Below are 25661 nucleotides of genomic sequence, written 5' to 3'. Positions count from 1 at the left end.
CAGTAGTTGAAGCCTTGGATGTGGGTGAAATTAGAAGAGAAGGTTAAAAAGAGAACCTAAGGTAACATCAACATTTATGGAGGAAAGGGAGAGACAAAGGAATTTTAAGTAATATTGAGAAACGCCTGCAAGAACATTAAGAGGAAAATAAGAGGTAGCCAAATGAAGCCAACAAAGAAGAGTGGCTCAAGAAGGCAGCAAGGTTTCATGTGGTAGTGACTCCAGGTGACACAAGGACTTAAAACCGCCTTTAAGATGTGACAACTGAACTGAGCATGTTGGCAAGATCAGTTTTAATACAGTCATAGGAGCAAAAGCCTGGGTATAAAAAGAGGTAAAAAAGTTTTCTAAAACTTGATTGGCGGGGGCGAGAGCTTTTAAGACCAGTTTCTTTCATAAGAATGCAACTTAATTAGCTCAAAATTTTGATCAGATAGAGTTCCCATCTCCCCGAGTATCATGGCTCAATCTTCTGAATATTTCTACCCACCACGCACCTTTTATTCTAGATTTACTTATAGTAATTTGTATCACAAATGAAATATTTTTCCCAAAAAGGAATTTATAGTGTAGTAGAAAACATCATCCACTCCTCAAGAATTTGATACTATACATAGATAGGAACTACTGAGGTTACTAATGTAAAATTCACCTGGACACCTCAGCACAGTGACAGGGTGGGGGTTGTGGTCATTAAGTTGTTGGGTTAATTTCAAAAGCTAGGAGTCATGAATGAATTGACTGGAAACCAAGTAGAACTATGGTGTTGTATGCAATAGCAACCAGCATAGGAAAATAGCTAGTTGGGAATTTAAAGAGTTCTTACATGTATGCAGTGGTTCAGCCATTTTTGAGGATTCTAACAGAGCCCCCTGGCCCGGGGATCTTGGTTGTCTTGCCCTTGACAGATGTCTTCACAGTCGTAATTCTCCTTTGAGATTGTCATCATAGCCAACTGCCAGGCTGGCAATGGAGAGACTTTCCCCAGCACACCCTCCAATCACTCACGTCTCCTCCTCTCTGCCCGCTACCTGTGGGCACAAGACTTCACGAAGTGGAATGAAGGCCCTCTTCTATTAAAGAGGATTCAGTAAAGAAATCCAAGGACTTTGCACTCAAGGAAAATGTTCTCTGTAGGTTCTTAGTGTAAACTCTCACTCAGTGGAGCTAGTTATCAGATCTACTACTTTCTAACATATTTGACAGAAAAGTTCACCAAGTACTGAAATGTTCTGATGGAAAGGTATTAGAAAAAGTGCGTAAGCAATATTTATTATTATTTTTTTCAGTAGGGCTAATGCAAAAAAACATCCTCTCAAAACTTACAGACCACACATTTTGTCCAAAATGAAAATAGCTTTATTATTTTTCCTGATTGTAAAAATAATGCATGTTTATTATTACAAAAACTTGAACACTGTTTGTATGAAAAAGAAGTAAATATAGCTTGAAATCCCAAAACCCACAGGGGCCAACGGTTTAAAACAACTCAAGTAGTTTCTTTAGTATTTGACTTTCTTGACTAGAGAAATGTCAAAGGATATCTTTTAGCTACTAAGTTTTTGAATATTTGAAATTTGATGATTAAAGTTTGAAATGAAGAAACAAAAGGCAGCTTTTTAATCTCTTACTCAGAATTGAAATCCTGGACCGCACTGTAGCCCTTCCGAATAACTGATCTAAAATGCTCCGGGCAACACATGAAGGACCAGCTGGACTGTTGACGCCTGGGGGAGAGGCATCAGGGCTCTCACTGCCTGAGGTCTGGGGAGATGTCCTAAGGGGAAAGGGAGTTTCAGTCACCAGAAGAAGGACCCAAAGACCTGAAGTTTGACTTATTCACTGAAAGGTCACAATCATCTTGTTCATTGTCCCATCCTAGCGACAGGGCCAGCACAGGACTGGACACAAACTCAATTAAAACCTCTTGATGTAGGACAGGTTTTATCTCCTTCACTATTTGGCCCTGGGGTAGTGATGCAGGACCACAAGTAACAGAACAGAAGGAGTCACCAAGATTGAGGTTCGTTTATGGTCGCTGTGCGTATGTGCATGCTTGGTCGATTCAGTCGTGTCCGACTCTTTGTGACCCCATGGACTGTAGCCTGCCAGGCTCTTCTGTCCATGGGATTCTCCTGGCAAGAATACTGGAGTGGGTTGCTATGCCCTCCTCCAGGGGTCTTCGGGATCAAACCTGACTCTTAGGTCTCCTGCCTTGGCAGGCAGTTTCTTTACTACTAGCACCACCTGGGAAGCCCTTTATGGTCACTAACTTGGAGCAATTATAGGACTAATCAAAATCACCCAGTGGCAGCAAAAGCATGGAACAGCCCACGTGCCTGGAAATAAAGAGATTCTTTTCCCTTATGCCCAGGCTACATCTGGCTGGGGCTAGTTGCTTTAGGCTAATAAAGATTTGTAAAGAAAAATGAGAAGTTTTAGCATGCTTTCCAAACGGTGAACTTGTAGAAGCTTGCAGGACCCTGCAGAATACCTTAGATGGTAGATAATGAGTTTCGAGGAGACTTCAGGATTTTTGAAGCAGTTTGCAGACCTAGCGCTCCAGGGAAGGAAACGTTTGAAGTCTTTGGATCAAGATTATTTCAGACCCAGATTCATGATTTGGGGAGAACCTGTAAAACACCCACTGGCTGAGGGAGCCTTAGGGCAGGTGAGGCCTGGCAAGAGAGGCCCAGAGAGTCTAGGACATGTGTCTGTGTCCTTTTCTTAGCAGTATGATAGGATTTCAGCATGTCTTGTGGGAAAGGAGATTATGCATCTTTTCAATAGAAGTCACGCTGGCTTTGGGAGCTCAGTTGCTGTTCAATACATGGGCTCAAGTGGTCTCATTCTTCTTCCTCCCCAGGAGGTGGGCTACTCTTCGGTGCTTCTCTCTTTAAAGTTTCAGCTTTACTCCCAGTTGAAGTAGACCGGGGAATCCATCAGCAAGACCTACTTTTGTTTTACCTTGCTGTGCAAAGTTTTAAAATTGATCTAAGACCCATTTGGAAATATTGACTGAGATTATGTGCTAGTTCAGTGGGCTTCCCTGGTGGCTCAGCTGGTAAAGAATCTGCCTGCAATGAGGGAGACCTGGGTTTGATCCCTGGGTTGGGAAGATCCCTTGGAGAAGGGAAAAGCTACCCACTCCAGTATTCTGGCCTGGAGAATTCCATGGACTACTTAGTCCATGGGGTCGCAAAGAGTCGGACAAGACTGAAGGACTTCCACTTTTGCTTTACCTAAAATAACAATGATTTCTAAAATTCAGAAACTCCCTGGTGGTCCAGTGATTAGGACTCTGCACTTTCACTTGCTGAAGGGTACAGGTTCAATCTCTAATCAGAGAACCAAGATCCTACAAGCCTTGGTGGAAAAAAAACCCATCATTCATCAGTTCAACAATATTGAACCTGGTATGTTTCTAGGCTCTGGGACCATGACAGTGGGCCAAAGAGACAAAATTCCTACCCTCATGGAGCGTCTCATCTTGTATAGACGATGGCAGGATTGAGAACACAGCTGAAACCAATGAGCAAATCTATTATGAAAGCCTTTTAGTTTCAGTTAAATTTTGGTTTATTTAATCAATAGTCTTTACACCTGGATTATGTGTTGTCTTGGTTGTTAATACGTTAAAATGCTTTTTGGCTACACAATTATCTTTCTCTATCAGTATTTTCTTTCATATGCTAATACCTGTGATGAATGTATTCACCATACTCAAATAAATGGACATTTAGTTTTAGGGACTGAAGCAGAAGCAGACTATTACTTCATGTATTTGCTAATTGCTCTTCATTTGGTATAGATAGCTAATTTTTTTGTGTGTGTTTTGGCATAGAATTTGCTTTTCCTTGTAGTCCTCCTCAGGTCTCCTTGGCAATGAGATGACAAACTCCCCAGTTATCATTAAAAAAATGAAAATGCTTTTTAAAAAAGATTGGAAAAACCATCTAGTCATTTTTCAGATTGATTTATTGCTTAACAGCAAGGCTTTGCCATAATGGTACTCACTTGCTACAGCTTGAGAGGAAATAAAAAAGACAATTATTCCACTAGTTGAAATGACAAAATGCTAAATTGTAAAATGTTAGGGGAAAAATTCAGGCTTTAAATTTCCTGGCAATGGATCTATAATTTATCTGAGGGATCAGTATTATGAGCTATAGACAAATGTATTTTGTGGAGAAAAAAATTACACTTCAGTTTCACTGCCCAATTTTAGTGCTCAATTACACTCATATTTTATAAAGTACAGTTTTGGTCTTCACATATAGTTCCTATAAGGAGCGCTATTCCTGAGTTTTTAATTCTCTTTTTGTCATCTAAAAGTTTTAGCAAACTTTCCTGCTTGGAAGAAATTTTATCAATCATTTTTAACCCTGTAATATTTTTGTTATAGCTTATCTACAGTTTTTAATTTTTTAAATTAATTCTATTTTTACAGAGGTATAATTGACAAAACAATATTAATTTCAATGTAAAGATTTGATATTTGTACAAATTGCAAAATAATCACCACAGTAAGACCAGTTAATATCCATTATCATACAGAGTTACAAAATTTTTAGTTGTTTTCTTATAATGAGAACTTTCAAGATCTATTTTCCTAGCTACTTTCTATCTATAGCTTTTTTAATACTTAAGAGTAAGAGTTGTATATTTCCTGCTGAGTCCCAGAAGCTGAAAATGCTATAGAAATATTTTCTACAATACCTATTCTGAATCAAATGATACTTTAAGCAATATGCATTTATTTTCAAAGCATTCTTTAAATACATAAAAAAAGATTTTTTTTTCATGTAACTGAGAAATACTAATTCAGTTCTTACTGCATTTAGAGCACTATTCTAAACTAAGAAATATATACATTAAAGAAATGAGACAGTACTTGTTTTCTCAGAGACAAAAAAAAAAAAAAAAGCTCACAGATGTGAGAGGAAGTCTATTTTTAGACTTTAGGTAAGAGATCAAGCCCTGAGGCTAGACTGACCAGCTTCACATCCTGACTCTAGTGTTATTACTGTGGAATCTCTAGCCGGTATTAATCTTCGCTCTGCCTCAGTTTCATTCTCTGTAAAATGGGATCATAAAAACCTACCTGACTGAGCTGTTATGAGGGTTAAATGAATGAACACACATGCAGAGAATTTAGATTATGTTCTAGAACAGAGTAAGCTCTCTGAGGAAGTTCTTACTATCACGGACTTGGTGTTCCCAAACTGAATTACTCCTTTAGTCTAGAGATTTATCATCTAGTTGGAAAGGCCAAAAAGAACAACTGGAAAGGTTTCACAACCTGGGACAAATTGCGAAGTATGGAGATGTGGCATCAAGATGTTACTAGAGCAAAGGAAGCAGGATCCAATTGAAGAAGATGGTCAGTAATTGGTAAGAACTGAGTGTGGTCTCAAAGGATAAGTAAAGTGGGTGAAAACTATGGACAGGTAGGTAGGGAGAGAAAACATGGCAAGAATAAAGACTCTTAGATTTTTTAGAACCAGAGGCTCTGAACACATTCAAGATGATGTAAAATAACTAAGAACAGAGAGCATGGACTTTTTAGCTAAAATTCTAAAGTTAGTTGCCCACAGAACCAGTGAGAAAATCTAAAACTATGACTTCCAGCACACTATGTCATTTGCTACACCAATATGAGGTAGAATCAACAAAAACAATCCTTTTGTTGGTCAATTTTCTCCAATGTTGAACTCTTAAAAAAATTTTTTTTAAGGGTTCAAGTAAAAACATCTAAGGAAAACAACAACTCTACACATTTAGTGGTAAAATAATTCTCTTCCTGGGACACACACAAATGTGTTTTTATTTCTAAATTGTTCCACAAAGATGACAGGATTTTCCGTGTTTTAATTTAAATCACTGCATGTTTTCACTGAGGTAAAATATACTTCTTACATTCTTTTACTCCAGGATTTGAGAATTTATGTTTATGATTATAATAACAGTCTTTTTGTCTCTTCACAGATTCTTGCTTGCTGTTGCTGCGTCGCTTCAGTCGTGTCCGACTCCGTGCGACCCCATGGACTGCAGCCTACCAGGCTTCTCCGTCCATGGGATTCTCCAGGCAAGAACACTGGAGTGGGTTGCCATTTCCTTCTCCATCACAGATTCTACTTCCTTCAAATAGACTGAGGGGAAAGTAAAAAATGCTTTGTACTTGATGGATTTATTATCTATTCTTGACAGTTATTAGAACAACTGTAATCTGCTTCTTTTAAATTCAAAAGTTGTTGATTGATTGACTTTTGGAAAGAACAGCCAGGAAGGTAAAAGTATTTAAAAACCTTATGGTATGTCTTCAGAAGTTTGAAAGTTATGAAAAATAGGCTAATGGTATTTTTAAAAAAGAAACATAGCTTTGCTCTAGAAACATTTTTGGCACATTGTACAGGAGACAGGGATCAAGACCATCCCCATGGAAAAGAAATGCAAAAAAGCAAAATGGCTGTCTGGGGAGGCCTTACAAATAGCTGTGAAAAGAAGAGAAGCGAAAAGCAAAAGAGAAAAGGAAAGATATAAGCATCTGAATGCAGAGTTCCAAAGGATAGCAAGAAGAGATAAGAAAGCCTTCCTCAGTGGTCAATGTAAAGAAATAGAGGAAAACAACAGAATGGGAAAGACTAGAGATCTCTTCAAGAAAATTAGAGATACCAAGGGAACATTTCATGCAAAGATGGGCTCGATAAAGGACAGAAATGGTATGGACCTCACAGAAGCAGAAGATATTAAGAAGAGGTGGCAAGAATACACAGAACTGTACAAAAAAGATCTTCACAACTCAGATAATCACGATGGTGTGATCACTGACCCAGAGCCAGACATCCTGGAATGTGAAGTCAAGTGGGCCTTAGAACGCATCACTACGAACAAAGCTAGTGGAGGTGATGGAATTCCAGTTGAGCTATTTCAAATCCTAAAAGATGATGGTGTGAAAGTGCTGCACTCAATATGCCACCAAATTTGGAAAACTCAGCGGTGGCCACAGGACTAGAAAAGGTCAGTTTTCATTCCAATCCCAAAGAAAGGCAATGCCAAAGAATGCTCAAACTACTGCACAATTGCACTCATCTCACACGCTAGTAAAGTAATGCTCAAAATTCTCCAAGCCAGGCTTCAGCAATATGTGAACCGTGAACTTCCTGATGTTCAAGCTGGTTTCAGAAAAGGCAGAGGAACCAGAGATAAAATTGCCAACATGTGCTGGATCATGGAAAAAGCCAGAGAGTTCCAGAAAAACATCTATTTCTGCTTTATTGACTACGCCAAAGCCTTTGACTGTGTGGATCACAATAAACTGTGGAAAATTCTGAAAGAAATGGGAATACCAGACCACCTGACCTGCCTCCTGAGAAATTTGTATGCAGGTCAAGAAGCAACAGTTAGAACTGGACATGGAACAACAGACTGGTTCCAAATAGGAAAAGGAGTACGTCAAGGCTGTATATTGTCACCCTGCTTATTTAACTTATATGCAGAGTACATCATGAGAAACACTGGACTGGAAGAAACACAAGCTGGAATCCAGATTGTCAGGAGAAATATCAATAACCTCAGATATGCAGATGACACCACCCTCATGGCAGAAAGTGAAGAGGAACTCAAAAGCCTCTTGCTGAAAGTGAAAGTGGAGAGTGAAAAAGTTGGCTTAAAGCTCAGCATCCAGAAAATGAAGATCATGGCATCCAGTCCCATCACTTCATGGGAAATAGATGGGGAAACAGTGGAAACAGTGTCAGACTTTATTTTTGGGGGCTCCAAAATCACTGCAGATGGTGACTGCAGCCATGAAATTAAAAGATGCTTACTCCTTGGAAGGAAAGTTATGACCAACCTAGATAGCATATTGAAAAGCAGAGACATTAGTTTGCCAACAAAAGTTCGTCTAGTCAAGGTTATGGTTTTTCCAGTAGTCATGTATGGATGTGAGAGTTGGACTGTGAAGAAGCCTGAGCATCGAAGAATTGATGCTTTTGAACTGTGGTGTTGGAGAAGACTCCTGAGAGTCCCTTGGACTGCAAGGAGATCCAACCAGTCCATTCTGAAGGAGATCAGCCCTGGGATTTCTTTGGAAGGAATGATGCTAAAGCTGAAACTCCAGTACTTTGGCCACGTCATGAGAAGAGTTGACTCATTGGAAAGGACTCTGATGCTGGGAGGTATTGGGTGCAGAATGAGAAGGGGAGAACAGAGGATGAGATGGCTGGATGACATCACTGACTCGATGGACGTGAGTCTGAGTGAACTCCAGGAGTTGGTGATGGACAGGGAGGCCTGGCATGCTGCAATTCATGGGGTTGCAAAGAGTCGGACACAACTGAGCGACTGAACTGAACTGAACTGAATAGCTTCTTGGTTCATTTTCTCAGTGTTACTAGGATGAATTCAACAATTTCTACTATTTTATTTTCTGAAGTTGCTTTAAAAAAAAAAAAAAACAGGAGAATGCCTCAGGTGTCCCCACTCTGGTAGATTCTTCTTGAAGCAAAACTGTTCTTACATAACTATGCTCCCAATTTCTTTCTTGGGGCAGGATCTTCAAAACCTTCTTGAGAGAAGCTCTCTTAATTATCTACTCAGTACATACCTGTCTTAAACCTACTTTTTACTAACCTGGTCTTCTTCCAAGATCAAAACGTTACAGAACTCGCCCATTCTCTCAAACCACTTATTTACATTTGTTCTTGTGAACCTACCATTTGAATTTCTGTGATTTTTGAAAAGCTGGACTGGACAGCAGAGGTCAGGGGCTCCCTGACTACCAAACTGCTAAAAGCAGTCAATTTGGAACCTTAAGTCAGATGGGCAAAATGGAGAAGAGAGCCTAACACTTGTCATCAGGTAGCAGGTCTGTATGCTGTCTGTTGCGAAGGCAGAAATCTTCAGGGTGTTCTTTAGGCTAGGTTATCAAAGTCTGAGGTGGTGTGCTTGACTGTGGTGAAGACTGTGGAGTCAGATTGCCTGGGTTCACACCCCAGCTCTCCCAGTGTTCCCCGTGTCTACTGCTCTGCAGTGACCACCCTGAAGACAATCTTGTATAATTATTACCCCTCCTGTTTCTAGGCACTGACTAGGCTCAATTAGGGTTTCTTCTGAGGTCTCTCAGTCAGTGACTGGGACTGGAGTAATCTCAGTGGCTTCGTAACTCACATGTCTGTCTGTTCATCCGGCTGAGGGCTGGGTCCTCACTTGGCGTCATCAGCAGAACCACCCATACCTGACCTTCCATGTGACTTGGGCTTCCTTATAGCATGGCTGCTGAGTTCCAAGGATGATTTTCCCAAGAGAGGGCCAGGTGAAAGCTGGAGCTCCTTTAACGACCTAGAATCAGAAGTTTAAGTTATGTAACATCACTTATGCTGGATTTTATTCGTTAGAATCACATCACTAAGTCTAGCCTATATGCAAGAGGAAGGCAATTAACTCCATTCCTTAATGGAAGGAGTGTAAAGGAATTTGCAGGCATGTACTCAAACAAGTATAGCCACTTATTAGCTGGAGGAATTCTCTGTTCTTGGTTTCTGGTTTGTAAAACAAGGACAAAGAGGGTAACTTACCTCCCAGTTTTTTGTGAAGATTAAACAGGAAAAGAACAGAACCTGGTACTCAATATGTTTAAGTTTAGAACATCTCTGGTGTCTTATGTAGATCAGAATGCTGATGGTGCCATTAATGATAGTGTCATTTCAAAGCAAGATACAGTTACCTTTTCAGTCTCTACTGGTAGCATTTGACAAATAGCACTGCCTGTGGTTCTTATGCCTGTGGGGACAGTTACTATATATGGTCTGAATTCTTTGGTTCACCTCATTTTAGTGACAGTTTCCAGATATAGGTCAGTCCATTTAAACCTGGCCCCATTTTTGGCAATTTATTTCCTTATTGGATAAAACAGAAACATGAGTAACAATTACCATGTCTTCATTGCTTTCAACACCTTAGCCAAGTAATCCTCACCTCACCCAGTGAGTAAGTTAGGATGAGCACCCTTCCCTTCTTGGGATGAGGAAACCAGGGCGAGGGTCAAATGGCTTGCTCTGAATTTTACAAAGAGACAAGAACCCAGCTGGAGTGAAGGAGGGCCTGATTCTCTATCCACTCCAGGATGCTGAAATAACATACAGATGAACACTTTGTCACTGATCATTCTATATTCATATGTACTGTTGTGCAGATATTAAAAAATCTTGTAAATAAAAGCACACTTTGCTACTCAGTACACTTTTTTTCTTTTCGGTCAGATTAATATTTTCCAATATTCTTGGGTATCCCAACTTTTTTTTATCCAAGGGAGAAGGAACAATGAGCAGTCCTACTCTTTGCCAGCCGGTGCCTGCAGTCTGGCTTCTAGTTATTCCCCGCCGGCCCGGTCCCCTTGGCCTGCCCCTCCAGTAATTATATTTGTCGTTTGATGTTAATAAATTCGGGAGTGAAAAATGTAGAAGGGCAGTGCCTTCTGTGGGCTGAGAGGGACGCCTCTTCCTCTCCCTCTTTTCACTGCTTGCCCCGTGCAGGCGGGTCCTGGGGCCGAGGCTGCACCCGCACTCACCGGGGGGCGCTGTGCCGCCGGCCCCGAGGCGGCCGGAGGTGAGTCGGCTGGGAGGCGGCGGCTCCCGGTTCTGCCGGCTCGCGGAGGGGCGAATCCCAGGCTGCGAGGTCGCCGCCCCCGCCCCTCGGCCGGCCCCTTCGCCCGCGCCGGGGAGAGGGGAGTGGCCGGGCGCCTCCCGCCGCAGCGCCGCACTCTGCAGCGGCCGCGCACTCTGCAACTGGGCGCGCACGGGAGCCCCGGCTGCGGCGCTTGGAGGCGGTGTGGGAGCGCGGGCGCAGGGGCCGGCAGTCGCCGGGCAGCAGCCGCTAGCAGCATCCGCCGAGTAGCCGCGTGGGAGCCCGGCAGCCTCGCAGAGGGCCAACGTCCCGGAGCGCGCCGGAGAGGGTGGACGACGAGGAGGCAGAGTGGCGCTCGGCGAGGTAGCGCGAGCGCTTTCCCTCTTCCCCCTGCCCTGCCCGCTCGGTCCTTTGTGCCCGCGGTCCCCGTGGTCCTGACGCAACCCGCTGGGCGCTGGGCAGCGGGGTCTGCGGTCTTCACTCCCGGGCCGGGCGGCGAGGCGGCGAGAGCCGCGCACCCTGGAGGTCGCGCAGGGTGGTCGCGACTCCGCAGTTGCTTTGGGGGCGGTGGGAGAGTAGAGGGCGCTAAACTAAGTTGCTCTCACTTTGCCCCATCCCCCTCGTACCTGTGGGCAAAGTGGAATCCAGGTCTTCCTGGTGTTCACCCACACCCCCTGCATCCCCCTGGTGCACAGCTGTTTCCTGGCCGCCTGGTTCTATAGAAGGAGGCGGGGTGGCCTCCTCCGGGAAGGAAAGCAGAGGGAGAACAATGGGGCGTCCTGGGGAGTGGGGTTCAGGTGCGGCGTGCCCCGGCGGCTGGGGAGAAAGGGCCCGGGACCCGATGGGGCGTCCTGCGCGTGCAGCTGCGCTCTGCTCCTTTGTTCCACCGCAGCGGAGGGGGCTGCCCTGGGTCTCGTTTCCTGCCCGGGATGGGATTGATTCACGGTCCTGGAGAGGGAAGGGGAGGGGGCGGGGCAGGAATGGAAGCAGGAGCGGGCGTCCTGGAGGGTTCTTGCTGGGGCGGGGAAGAGGGTTGGGGAGTGGGTGATGAGAGAGAGTGGGGAGTTGATTACAAACACCCAGCATTTTGTCCAAGGGCTTGCTGTGTGGGTTTCTGGAGCTTATTTGTAATGCTTTGTTCAGACTGCGGCCGGGCGTTTATTGCTGCAACAAGTTGTGTACTTCCTTGAGTTCTAGGCGTTCTCAGTGTTGGTTTGTTGAAATCAAATCTTCTTAATTAGAATGGAAGAAGACTTTTTTGACCCCCCGCTGTAAATCAGAGTATTTGTGTGTATATATGTGCCTGTGGGTCCGTGTTTGTAGCTAGTAGGTATTGACTCGAATGGGTAGGGAGCAAATTTTATAGCATTGATTTTGACACAATTTTCTCCATTGTAATATAACAAATTTCCAGGAATATTTGAGGAGGAAAACCATCAGAAAATTAGACATTGCTAAATAAATGAATCAGGTTAGATAACACCAGATTGAAAAACCCTTTACAGTCTTTCCCAGAAAACACATCATACACACCACTCTTTGGGCTTTGAGTTGAGGAGTCAGGACTTCTGTGCTTTCACTGCCATAATGTGGGTCATCTGGACTAAGAGAGAGAACGGTTAGCATTATGGTGAACAGAAATCTTTTTTTAGGGGGAGGTAGAATTGAATGTAAGGTGTTGGGCATATGTTAAGTGACCCTTTCCTAGATTGGAATCAAGAGGCCCAAGAGGATTGGCTGACCTCCCCGGGGGAGTCACAGGGGATTGAATGATGAGTGTTTTTTGAATGGAGTATTCCAAGCGAAACCATTTAGGGAGGAGGCTGACATTTCCAGGCATTCATGGTTTGTGCCTATGGGACCCTGGTGGAAAGATCCCAGAGTTGTACTGAAGGTTAGAATTACTGTGGGGATAGTTTAGGAGACATTCAGTTATAGTTGTCTGGCTGCAGGCAGGGCTGGGAAATGACGACAGAGCTGCTGCTTTGAGACGTCTGAGGGCTCAGGGGTAAACTACCCTATTGGCTGTTCATTTGAAGACAACCAAGTTTGAAAGTCTCTTAACCTTAGAAGGGGGATGAGAAACGTACTCCGGGGGAGAAAAATGTTTCCTAACCACTCAGTGGTAATGGAAAAGAGCTGTACCAGCTACTAGGATGTGGTCAGATTTTTAGGCCAGGCTGAAAAGCAGTGGGATTTGTCCTCAGGAGCCATTATGATGTGCAGCTGAAGTGGGATGCTGTCCAACCGTCAAGCTGTTTGTCGTTATAACTAACACACTGCTTGGCAAAACATGGTGCCATGGGCAGTGAACAGAGGAGGCTGCCTTCCTTACTGTTGTCTTGGCATTTGGGGCTTTTTGTTTATGTTGTGAATTGTTTTGTAAAATAGAGCACAGTTGGATTCCTCCCAAGTACTCTTTGGAATATACATTGACAAAATGCAAAGTGTAAGACTGTCACTGCTACCAAAGACATGGATGGGAGATGCTCTTAAATAGCTGGTCTATGGCCACAGGCCATTCCATGGATTCCCTATTGTATGATGAGGCTGGTTACAGGCTGCACCCTCTTCATGGGATGGGATGAATCATCACTTTGTCAACCCTGGAGTTAAAAGACAGACTCTCCCTGATTGCTGCACAGTTACGCAAAGCAATGAGGAGCTTCTGACATCAGTGGGAGGGAGTGGGGGTGGGTGGGAGTGGTATCTGGCCAAGAAGGGAATCCTCAGAGGGTAGGATCCATGTTTTTAATATTTGTTCTCCTTTTGGGTGAGATTCTTCTATTGTCCCCCTCCCTTCTGCTGTTTCTCATTTTTCGGTTGTGCTGGGTCTTCATTGCTGAGTGGGCTTTTCTTTCACTGCGGAGAGCAGGGGCTACCCTTTGTTGCAGTGGATGGGCTTATCATTGCGGTGGCTTCTGTTGTGGAGTGCAGGCACCATGTGCACGGGCTTCAGTAGTTGAGGCTCTAGGACTCTGGAGCGCAGGCTGAGTAGTTGTAGTGCACGTGCTTAGTTGCTCTGTGATAAGTGGGATCTACCCTGACCAGATATCTTACTGGTGCCCTCTGCATTGCAAGGTAGATTCTTAACCACTGGACCACCAGGGAAGCCCCCTTCTACTATTTTCAATGGACACTTTGATTTTACGCTATCATTTAGTATTTACTATGTGAAAAAGGTTTTATATGCATTATTCTATTAATCCTCACAACTTGATAAAGTGGGTATTATCTCCATTTTAACTTTTGAAACTGAGGCCTAGGGAGTTTGGTAACTTGCTTAGTTGTGTAGGTATCTAGTAAGTGGTGGAGGTGAGATATGATTTCTAATCTCTGATTCCAAGGTCTGCAGTGTATGGTATGATTATCTTTTAATACTGGGAATGATAGCAACTTGATTATCTATTTGATTATGCTTAGTCTCTCAGTGTCCAACTCTTTGTGACCCTTTGGGCTGTGGTCCGTCAGGGTCCTCCGTCCATGGGGTTTTTTTAGGCAAGGATACTGAAATAGGTTGCCATGCCCTCCTCTAGGGGATCTTCCCGACCCAGGGATCAAACCTGAGTCTCCTGTGTCTCTTGCATTGCAGGTGGATTCCTTACCTGCTAAACCATCAGGGAATCCCAAGTATGTATTTGTTTAGCCATTTTCAGATTTCATATCACTTTCATGTATCTTACCATCATGGATTCTTTCAAAAACCACTATGAGATAGGTTTGAAAGGCTAGATTAGTGACAGCTCTTCAAATTGTATTGTTAAAAAGCTTTGCTGTTTGATGGCCTATGTTAATAAACTTTAAGTGAATGAAATAAATGAAAAAGTTAGGCTGCACATTTTTAAAAATAAGTGTTTTTTTTTTTTTGGCAGGGGGAACATTTAAAGGTAGTGGAATGGAGTAGATCTTATAGTCACTTGATATTTATTGAAATCTATTTTAGCCCATTTTTCTTCCAGCCTTTATTAGAACACTGCACTTTGCTTCTTTACTGAGACCTATGCCAGCATGTCTTTTTAGAAGAGGAATAAGGAGGGAAGGAATGTGATTCTAAAGAGGAAGTGGGACATCAGAATTGGAGTCATACACAGCAGCAGGCCGTAGATTTTCCCAGCACTTGCTTTTTGTCCTGGCAGTCGCCTTTTACAGAAGACATTCTTCCTTAGGGAAGTGTCAAGGGTCTTTCTTTACAATATCCTCTGAGATCATCACATTTCTGAGCTCTGTGGGAACACACATTCCACAGGATTTCTGTGCTCATCCTGTCCCCACAGGGGAAGGGAAGGGAAGCTTAGGCATCCACGTGAGAGGGGAATGGAAGTGGTATCCGTCCTTGGGGTGGGGAGTGGAGTATGGTGCTGAACTGGCGGCACCTGACCTTGACCTAGGAGACCTCTGAGTGCAGGAGCGGAGTGGATCCGAACACTTGGCATCATCAATTGCTTATGGACTTCTCAGAATGCTCCTGGGCAAGTGGAAAATTCCATATTGGTTTCTATTTGTTGTTGTGGTTCCTAAGATAAAACTTTGAAGACTGAAAGTTCTACCTTTACTTGTTTAATTATTTCAAGCTAGGACATCATTTGGGGTCTTCAGAGACTGTAGTATAAGTGCAGTAAGTTTTGTCTCCTGAGGCCATTACATTCTCATCCATTGGATATTTAGAGGGGATGCACACGCGTAGGCTGCTGAGTGCTAACTGGGAGCACCTTCCATACCAGCTAATAGGGATGAAGGATGCTCTTATAACTCCCATAGGTTTCTTTTCAGTTGCCAGTGTCTTCATCAATTCATATCTTACTAAGCACACAGCTGATGTAGGGCTGTGCATTAAAAAACAGCAAAGGAAATCTGTTGTGTATCAGAGGATGTACAGGGCAGCTCAGTGCCCCCAGAGAGTGGATGTTAGTGATGAAGAAAATGACTGTGACAGCTGTGGTGACCAAGGCCATGCCAACACTTGCTGCTGAGACAAAAGCTGTAAACAAACCAAAGCGTGAGAGTGGGAGGACCCAAGCACAGTGTCTGAGCCTTGGTTTTGTTTCCTCCAACTTCTGATGGTGCCAGAGGATTGAGTTTCTGAACACCTGCCTCTGAAGGCTGGACTGGTTGGGGTGTTAAGGAGCATCTTTCTTGTGAATTTGCTGCCTGAGGAGAGAGGACCGTATCCTTTTTTAGATCCCAAGGATGTATAAAGTACCATCCCATGGGAGAGGGTGTTGCACTCCATGGTTGGTCCTGCTGTCCAGCAAGTCCCTCCTGCTTTCTTCCCTGCCAGCATCCCACCATTCCGCATCTTGTGTTCAGCCCCACTGAGGCTGTTCATAGACTTCAGGCCTATTTGCATTGTGGACAGGAAATGCCAAGTCACCAAAGAATTGTAATATATTTTGCTACATGACATTCATGCTGCTGTCCATTAAGTATTGGGTACTTGGGCTGTGTCAGGCTGCATCCTGTATTCTCCATAGCCTGATTCATTTATTCCTTATTGTTCTTCTCTCCATAGCCTGATTCATTTATTCCTCATTGTTCTTCTTTAGTAGGAGGTATTTGTAAATGGGGGGTTGAGTAACCGGCCCAGGCTAGTAGAGATCAAACCCAAGACTGTGTGCTTCGCCGTCTTCCTCTTGGTGCAATGCTCTTGGAAGCCTTGAGGAGTGAGTTTTATAGAGTTAGAGAGCGAGCCCACCCTGACAGTGTCTCTCCCTCCTAGATCGCTTCCTTTGTCCCCTGGAGTCAGGGCTCCTGTGTCCTTGACTGCACTAGTGCTGGGAGAGTTGGTTGAAATGCTTCTGAGTTTCTCTTTTTTTTCCCCTGTGTCTTGTGCTTGGCTCTCCTGCATTATTCTCTCAAGTAAGGGGGACTTGGTGAAACAAACCAAGGAGCCAGCTGTGCCTGGGGATCTTTCTCATCCTCTGCTGATCACCGCCTTTTCTGTGGGAGTTCACTGGCCTTCTGGGAGTTTTCCAGGGCTTTGTCTGATCTCTGGCCTCCAGTCTTTGTGGGCACAGTTATGCTGCTGGGCATTCAGTTGGAGCTCAGAGTCTCATGCATGTGGGTAAACTGTGGGAGTACCATTGCAGAGCTGGAACTTTGGGCGTTAAGACTTTGGACAAAGAAAGGAAGAAAAGAATTGGTATGAAATGCATTCTCGTCCAAGATAGGCAGTTTTTGAAGTTGCAGTCTAGAGGTAAATGAAAATGGATATTCTTCCTTTGCTTAGCAGATAAACCACAACATTGAGCTTTACAAACACCAGGTGCCTGGCTCGTAGATAACTCGGAGGGGCCAGGAGGATACCAGGTCTCTGCTTTCCAGAGACTTCTGATCAATCTTGCATGGACTCAAAATGCCTTGAAATTACACAGATGGCTTTATTTTGTTGTGTTAAAATGAAGATATGATTCAGAATTGTACTTTACAAGTTTTAAAACTTGTTAAAAAAGATTCACATCCTTGAAGAGGCTTTAGAAAATTTGCCTTGAAAGGACAGTGGAATGGAGCAGGTTATTCACTATTGGTTTCGTTATTGTGTGTTTGCATATTAGTTGACTGGTCGTTTTCACTGGCTTTATGAAAACATTTTCTGCACACTTCCACCAGAAGAGAAAAAAAACAAACCAAAAACCTTAATTGAAAAATTCCCGCTGGCCCTACTGACTTTTGCCAGTGTACACCTTCTCTCTCTTACCCTCGTGCTCATTTCTTATAAATTCTGTATTAGACTCTGAAGCACTGTTTGCAGTGTTCAGATTGCAAATAAGCTGATCATTTTTTCCCTTGAAAGTGCTTCAAAAGGATCATCACTCTTTTATTCATTTTATGAAGTCCCTGTCTAAATGCTTTTAGGACCAGTTTAATTTTTATGAACATAGGGCTTAGGCCAGTTTGCATGGCTTTTTTTTTTTTGGCAGCCCTCATGCTGTCTAATTATAGTTGTAATACGCTGACCACAGTTTTGATTTACTTCTGATGTGGTGAGCCATCTAGTAAAAAGTTCTCACTTGCTTGAAATCTTCAGGGTGTTGAGAGGCATTCATAAAAATATATGAACCACCACATTGGGTCAGATTCAGGAATCTGCTTTCTGCCCTAGGAATACTAAGTATTTTGTGACAATGGAAGGAGGAGACTATATAGCTTTTATAGATCTTGGGGCAATCTCTTTAGCACCCATAATTGTATAATCTCTTAAAGACCTCTCATCCTTATACTTAAATTCATATATTCAGATCCTTGAATTGTTTATTTGTATCCTGTGTTGTAAACATTTCACACCTTCTTTAAAGGCAGAACTTGACTCTCTTGGTGTTTTGACTTCAGATATTTAGTTTTTGGAATGGTAGAGTGGTAAAATTGAAAGGGCCTTCAGGCCACCCCCATAACCCCTTCCGTGTATCCGAGAACTGCCCAGGCTCAAAAAGTTAGCCAGGGATACATCTGTCAGTGGACTCCAAGTCTTTGAACTCCTTGCTCAGTTTTCTTTCCAGGGGAGTATCTTTCTCTCCAGATCCATCAAAATCCAGCCTTAGGGCCCATTACCTAAGTAGTTGATCCTGTGTCTGCGCTAATCTTACGGTCATCTTGACTTTGGGTTTCGGAAGCATCACTGACTTCTCTATTTTCTGTGACTTTTACATCCGTCCACTCAGTTACAGTGTCGGGTTGAGTGTTGCCTTTTATTTTCAAATCCCTAAGTCTATTCTGGTTCAGGCCTTTAAAAGGCTGGGTTACCAGAATGCAACGTTTCCCAAAGGGTGTTGTTCCATGACAAGTTAGTAAAAAAGAGTCCTTGGCCAAGTAAGTATTGGTTAAACAACATTTTGAATTAGTTTCTGTAAATAAACTTAAAACAGTTTCCTCTATGCAGAAAGCCTTGTCATGGGCTTTTATTTGTGACTGTGCACTGTGGATCTCCAAGAGGAAGATGGGGTGTGCGCAGGTCCCAGCTTCTGTGACCAGTGTCCCCCGTTGTGGCAGGATCACTTTGTAGGTAACACTGCTGGAGTTACTACATTGTACTGTTTCTAGATCTGTCACGGTCTGGCTTTCCATGGGACCATGTGTTACTTGGTTCTCGCTCACATATTTCTTTTGCTTCTCTGCCTTGTTGTTCTCCTGGATATTTTCCTTTTTCCTGGAAGCCCCTCTCCACCTGTCACACCTACACATCTGTCACAACCCAGTTTTCCTGAGCTGGTAGCATTTACTGTTTCACAGCTTACGACAGTGAAAATATTTGAAACAGTCAAAGTATTGGAAGTAACACTGCACACCCATAATAGTTAAATTACTGGAATTCACACCAAATGCCATGTTCTGTCTTTGTGTCAGCTGACGTGTCAAATGCATGTTGCATTGTTCTCTCTCCCTTCACATGGGTCAGCTTGCACATATATTCTCCAAGCGTGTGGCTTATTTATTTTTTTATTTTGTGTTATTGGAATTACATTCATAATAAAAGTTCAGGGAGAATTGATATCTTTAGGGTCTCATGGCTTCCCATCTGCAACCTAATATACCTCTGTATTGATTAGGTCTTTATGTCCTTCAATGAAAGGACGTGGAAGACCTAAGTAACTTTAATAATTTTATGTGTAAAACTTTTTCACAACTTCTGTTAGATTGGTACCAAGGTGCTTTATGGTTTTTGTGGTCATCATAAGTGGAATCGTTTAACACATTTCTGATTGGTGTCTCTGGTATACAGGAATGGGATCGATTTTGTATTTGTTTATTGATGGGTTCTTGACCAAGTTCACATTACAACTAGTGTTTGCTATGGGAGCCTGGAGTCGGGCGGCTTTTCTCATAAAAGTGTGAAATAACTAACAGCCTGTCATGGAAATGTCATAACTCACTTCAATTTAAAAATTCTGTATGACACTTTCAGAAGTAAGGGGAAGTGGTGATTATTGGTTGTTTAATGCATTCATGTATTCAGGCATCAAATGTTTGGGTGCCTAGTATGTCCTCGGCACGGTATTAGGTGCTGGGTAACAGTGAGCAGAGCAGGCGTGTTTCTGTTCTCATGGAATGTGAGGGAGAGACACTGCGGAATTGAACACAGATATTTATGACATGTTTGTGAATTGTGATATTTGCTATGAAGGGAAAGGACAGGACACCGAGAATAAGAAAGGTGGGGAGGGGAGACTTTGGCTTGGGGGCGGAGGGAGGGCCTGCCTTAGGAAGCAGGCATTCATGCAGCTGCCTGATGTGCGTCTCCAGGAAGAGAAGGATGGTGGAGTTTTCCAGGCAGTGAAGATGGGCTCAGAAGCCCGGAGGTGTAGTCCTGCTTTAATAATAGATTGATGGAAATGTTAGTAATCAATGATTTAAAAAGTTTGACTTCTTAGTAAGTTATCGTCATGGAAGTCATCAGGAAGATCCCCTGGAGGAAGGCATGGCAACCCACTCCAGTATTGGAGTGCTCTTGCCTGGAGAATTCCATGGATAGAGGAGCCTGGGAGGCTTCACGGGGTCGTGAGGAGTCGGACACCACTGAGCGACTAACACACCCTCGTCATCATAGTGGTATGTAATAATGTTTAAGTTATGATGACATAAAAATTTTTATTTTTGGTCAGTGTATTCCCTTTCCTTCTCAAATGAAGCTGCCCAGGTAAAGAGAGCGCTGCCTGTGTGATAGGGCTTGAATGGGGCTACTGCCCACCCCCAAGCCCCTGCTCCACCCCTTGAGCGCTGCTGCTGCCCTGGTTCCTGGTGGCTGCTGGGCACACCAGCGTCCTGGGCTCTGCACTGTTGGACTGAGATTTGCTCTGTGGTCTGGAGAAGCCCTCTCTCTCCTCCTGGGAGGGCTCTTGAGCAGGGCCATCTTTGGCTGTTCCAAGGTCTAGGGTTTCTCTCTTCCATTTCCCTCTGGCCCCTTCTCTAGACACGCAGAGGGCTCTGTTGTGAAAGGGTGGGGTGGGGGTGGAGGGCTCTGTTGTGAAAGGGTGGGGTGGGGGTGGGGGACTCTGATCTGAGTCATGCACACTTGATTCCCTCGCAGACTGCACACTTCAGTCGCAGCTTTTTGGTCTTTGAGGCTTTGTATCTGGGCCAAGTGTGTAAAGGTTTGGTTTTCCCTTACGTGATGATGACCCTTACTCAGTGAGACAGTGCGGTTCAATTGTCATAGACTTTGCTTTGGGGAGGGTACTGGGTTTGAAACCTGACTCTTACGCTTAGCAGCCCCTGTCCACGTCCTGGGGCACATAGCTTAATCTGTCTCTGCCTCCATTTTCTCATCTGCAACATTTGGATAATAGTAGAGCCTTCTTCCTTGGGTTGTATTAAGAATTCAGTGAGTCAAAATGTGTATAAAATAGTGTCAGGCACAGAGCAAGTGCTTGGTATAAATGTTGGTTGCTACTCCTTAGTCTTTCCTGAAAATGGATTTCTGAGGTTCTTCCTCCCTTTCCCCCAGTAGATATTCAGATTTGTTTGACTCTAAGCAGTGCATATATGATATGATATGGGTCTCTAGATACTCCTCTGAGAAATGTATAGGAAGAAAGATGACAAAGAAACCAAAATGTTCACAGTGATCATGTTTATTTAGTAGATTGGGGTGGCTTACTTTACAACCCTATTTATTTTCCATGTTTTCTGTAATCTGGTTATGTTACCTCTGAACTAATAATAATACACAAAAATCTTATGAGAAAGATCAGGCTGCTGTTGCCTAATGATTCCCTCAAGTAGGGCAGAAGAGGGTGGGATGCCTGGGGTCTGCCTGTTTTGGTTGTAGTTCATAGGTGGAGGAGTTTCCCATGTATGCTTATAGTTGCAGGAACACACCGTATTTAATAAAAGTCTTCAGCAGAAGTATCCCTAAAAGTTAGAAGACAGGGATGTGGGACCTTGTGAGGCTCTTCTGTCTTTGAGTGTTTATTTTTCTGCCATCATTTTCCCTTTTTGTCTCTTGCTGCACTCCCTGAGCGGGCCTCTGGCCATCTGTTACTCTCTTTGGTCTCCTCTTACTCCCCTCCCTTTGAGAACCGCTCCTTTCAATGACCCCATCTTTCTCCTTTACTTGCTTGTCATGTGGAAATGATGCACACATTTCTACAATTCAAAGTAAAGACTAAATTTTATTATTTTTAATCGTAAAAATAAATGTAACTTTCACCCTCAAAAATCTAAATTAAGTTGTCTTTTATTTATTCATATCTAGAATTAATTAACTTCCTAGCTCACTAAAGGCTGGGGGAGTGGTCTGTGTGCTGTGTGCTAAGTCACTTCAGTTGTGTCTCTTTGTGACCCCATGGACTATAGCCCGCCAGGCTCCTCTGTCCATGGGATTCTCCAGGTGAGAATACTAGAGTGGGTTGCTGGGGGTGGTCTTTGATTTCCTAAATCAAAACACTGAGAATCTTGGGGGACTTGGAAAATTGAGGGAGTGTTGAAGTTGAATTTTTTCTCTTTCCTTATTTTGCTTAGGGTTGTCTCCATGGCCACCATCTTGTTATGTCTCAGAATTTTTAAAGTTTTCCAAGCTGAAAGAGCAAAATTCTGGAAAATTATTGTTGTTCACTAGCTAAGTCGTGCCTGACTCTTTGTGATCCCATGGACTGCAGCACGCCAGGCTTCCTTGTCCTTCACTATCTCCCGGAGCTTGCTCAAAATCAAGTCCATTGAGTTGGTGATGCCATCCAACCATCTCATGCTCTGTCGCCCCCTTCTCCTCCTGCCCTCAATCTTTCCCAGCATCAGGGTCTTTTCCAATGAGTCTGCTTTTTGTGTCAGGTGGCCAAAGTACTGGAGCTTCAGTTTCAGCATCAGTTCTTCCAATGAATATTCAGGGTTGATTTCCTTTAGGATTGACTGGTTTGATATCCTTGCTGTTCAAGGAACTCTCAAGAGTCTTCTCCAGCATCACAATTCAAAAACATCAGTTCTTTGGTGCTCAGCTTTCTTTCTGGTCCAACTCTCACATCTGTACATGACTACTGGAAAAACCATAGCTTTGACTGGATGGATTTTTGTTGGCAAAGTGATGTCTCTGCTTTTTGACGCTGTCTAGGTTTGTCACTGCTTTCCTTCCAAGGAGCAGGTGTCTTTGAATTTTGTGGCAGTAGTCCATCTGCAGTGATTTTGGAGCTTAAGAAAATAAAATTTTCTGGAAAATTGCCAAAATACATCTTTAGAAAGAGAACTTGGCCAAATTTGACACATTTCCTCAAAAGCCCGTTGATTTTAATTACTTTTTTAAAAAGTTCAGTGAGCTTTACAGTTTTCCTTTCATATGTCCCTTCTCAAATAATTGTGAGTGGAGAAATGGGCTTTTCTGCTAAGTTTGTTTTATCTACAGGAATTTATTTTTAAGCAGTGGCATGCTATGAATATCTCAAAATGATACTGATACGAATTTCAAAGGAAATGTGACAGCAATGTTGCCTGGTATCAGCAGAGTAGCTATTTATTTGAGAAATATTGCTAATTTCAGTGATGTTTCACAGTCAAATATAAAATCTAGTTGAGGGGATATAAATAAAGGGATGCTTTCCTATACTTTACTCCACAGTTTGTAATGTTTTTCATCTCCAACCACAATGTCTGATTTGAACATAATGTAAATATTTATGTGTGTTCTTTTTGGTAGAACTTCTGGTATAAGGAAGTCTAGTTTACTTACGGTGAAATCTGGATTGATAGATTGGATGTAAGGAATCCTCCTGCCAATGCAGGAGATCTGGGTTCCATCCCTGGTTTGGGAAGATTTCCTTAGCGAAGGGAATGGCTACCTATTTTCCAGTATTCTTGCCTGGAGAATTCCATAAACAGAGGAGCCTGGTGGGCTAGAGTCCACCAGTGGGTCACAGAGAGTCAGACATGATTGAGCCACTAACACACATAACTGGGATTTAGTATTTACTTTTCAAAGGGATTCATCAGAGTGAAGTGAGTGAAGTTGCTCAGTCGTGTCCGACTCTTTGCGACCCCATAGACTGTAGCCTACCAGGCTCCTCTGTCCATGGGATTTTCCAGGCAATAGTACTTGTTTCTTTAAAGGGAACAACATATATGCTACTACTGAGTAAGGCAGCAGTTCTGAAAGGTCTGTATTATCACTGACCCACTAGGCATGGACAAGATCTTATAGCTTGTCTGTTTCGCTTCGTATACACCAATACGTCGAGGAAGAGAAATTTGTTGGATTTAGCTGATGCATGCCAAGGGGATGGCATGAGTTGTTTGAGAAATAGTGGTCAAACTGTCAGCCCAGCCTTAATATTTGCAATTTGTTGATAATTTAAAAACAAAACAGAAAAATGTAGGTAAAATGCAACAGGAAACTGTTTCCTATCTCATGAACTTTGGGATGAAAGAGTTGACAGCTTCTCCCCTTGGATGGGAAAGTGCCCCTTCCTTACCTGTTAGTCAGCAACCCTGTTGGACACTTGATACCAAGGGGCTTCACCTTCTGTGATTCCACTTCAGCTCTGCACTTGCCCTCCTGGCAGCAGCGCCTGTGTGTTGATCTTCTCTTCCTAGAACAGTTAATAACCATGGCAGATGTTGGGAGCCCAGTTCCGCAGTCATGCAGCTGTTAATGTGTCCAGTTGGATTTTTTGAAAGAATTAATGTTTAGGATCTCACTCTGAGGGCTACAAGTAAAATAGGATTTAGAGGGAAACATAATTTCGTGGGAGTTTGCGTTGGATGTTGCAGCAGATGTGACATGAAGGTAGCATGGCAGCTGAAGGGAGTTCTGTAGTAAAATTCCCATTTATTCTGAAACCAGGTGACTCAGAAGTTCCAAGATTACTAACAAACACTCACTTTTGGGTATTTTGTACTAAAAAAAATCATCTTAAGAACATTACAGAAAGTTTAGAAAATGAAACTAAAAGAAGACTCTTCTTGAGCCAGCTAACTCTAAAATATCAACTATGACCATTTCTGAATATTCCTTTTCAAGCTTTCTTTGTGTTTGTTTTGGAATGATTGCAATCATAGAGTTCATGTATTTTCTATATTACTACAGGTTTTGAAATAAATTTTATAGTTGTGTATTCTGTTGAGTACAATCATTTCCTGAAGCACCTCTTTTTTATTGGGCATTTGGGTTGCTTCTACCACTTTGCTGCTATAAAATAATAATACTATGATGAACATTTTTGTACATTGAGCCTTTTCTGTATTTTGGGTGATTTGCTGATAGTAGCTGTTGAGAATGTGCTGATTGGGTCAATGATTGTGGTGAGTGTTCTGATGTACCCATCTTTACTCAGTGGGGGGCTGTAATGACTGGGTTGGAGAGGGCTGGGGAAGTGGGGGTCTGGGATGACTCCCAAGTTTCTAGCCTGTGTGACGTTGGGAATGGTTGGCACAGACAGGTTGAAAGTGGTGGGTTTCATTTGGGATGTGGGGCCTCCAGGCAGAGAGTGGGGTTTAACAGATCCACGAAGTGCAGACACTAGGGCTCAGGGACAGGCCAGGGACTGAGGTCTGGATGGAGGGACCATCAGCATCTAGGTGTGATTGAAGCTGTGGATGTTGTGAGGGTCACTTAGAGTAAAGAGGGAGGAAGGGAGAAGGTGGGTGATAGAAGTCTGGGAGACGTTATTTTGTGACAAGTGGACAAAGGAAAAGAAGCTGCTGAGGAGAAGAAGGAGTGGTGGGGGTGGGAAGTGGACAGCCAGGAAGAAGTGGCCAGAGGGAAGCCAGGGCTGGAGAGAGGTTTTAGGAAGAAGTGTGGTGGGCAGCCAACAGGAAGGGTGGCAAAGGTCAAGGTCAAAGGTCAGGTATGTCAGAAAGCTTGGCTGTGGAGGAAGAGAGAAGTAGGCAGTCTTACAAGGGGTTATGGAATGTCGTATTAATCTGCATGCAGTGCTGTGACAAAATGCTATGACTGGGTGTTGTACACAGCAGAAATAAATTTTCTCACAGTTCTGCAGACTAGAAGTCCAAGATCAAGGATTTGGCAGGTTTGGTTTCTTGGAGGCCCCTTTTGTTGAATTACAGATGGCCACCTTCCCACTAGACCTTGTACAGGCATCCCTCAGTCTGTGCTGGCTGTG

At 43.2% G+C, this 25661-nt stretch overlaps 1 protein-coding gene across 3 annotated transcripts in view; it reads left to right on the top strand.

Annotated features, from left to right (window-relative positions):
- Positions 1-10846: 10846 nt before the first annotated feature.
- Positions 10847-25661, top strand: part of MYO1B (myosin IB) — a 198771-nt gene continuing 183956 nt past the window's right edge. For all 3 annotated transcript variants that reach the window (XM_070388967.1, XM_070388956.1, XM_070388948.1), the window contains exon 1: positions 10847-10989. The gene's annotated coding sequence lies outside the window, so the exon portion shown is untranslated. The remainder of the gene's footprint in view (positions 10990-25661) is intronic.

The sequence above is a fragment of the Bos mutus genome, chromosome 2 (assembly GCF_027580195.1).
Source record: "Bos mutus isolate GX-2022 chromosome 2, NWIPB_WYAK_1.1, whole genome shotgun sequence".
Classification (NCBI taxonomy): domain Eukaryota; kingdom Metazoa; phylum Chordata; class Mammalia; order Artiodactyla; family Bovidae; genus Bos; species Bos mutus.
This window is presented reverse-complemented; position numbering and strand designations above follow the sequence as displayed.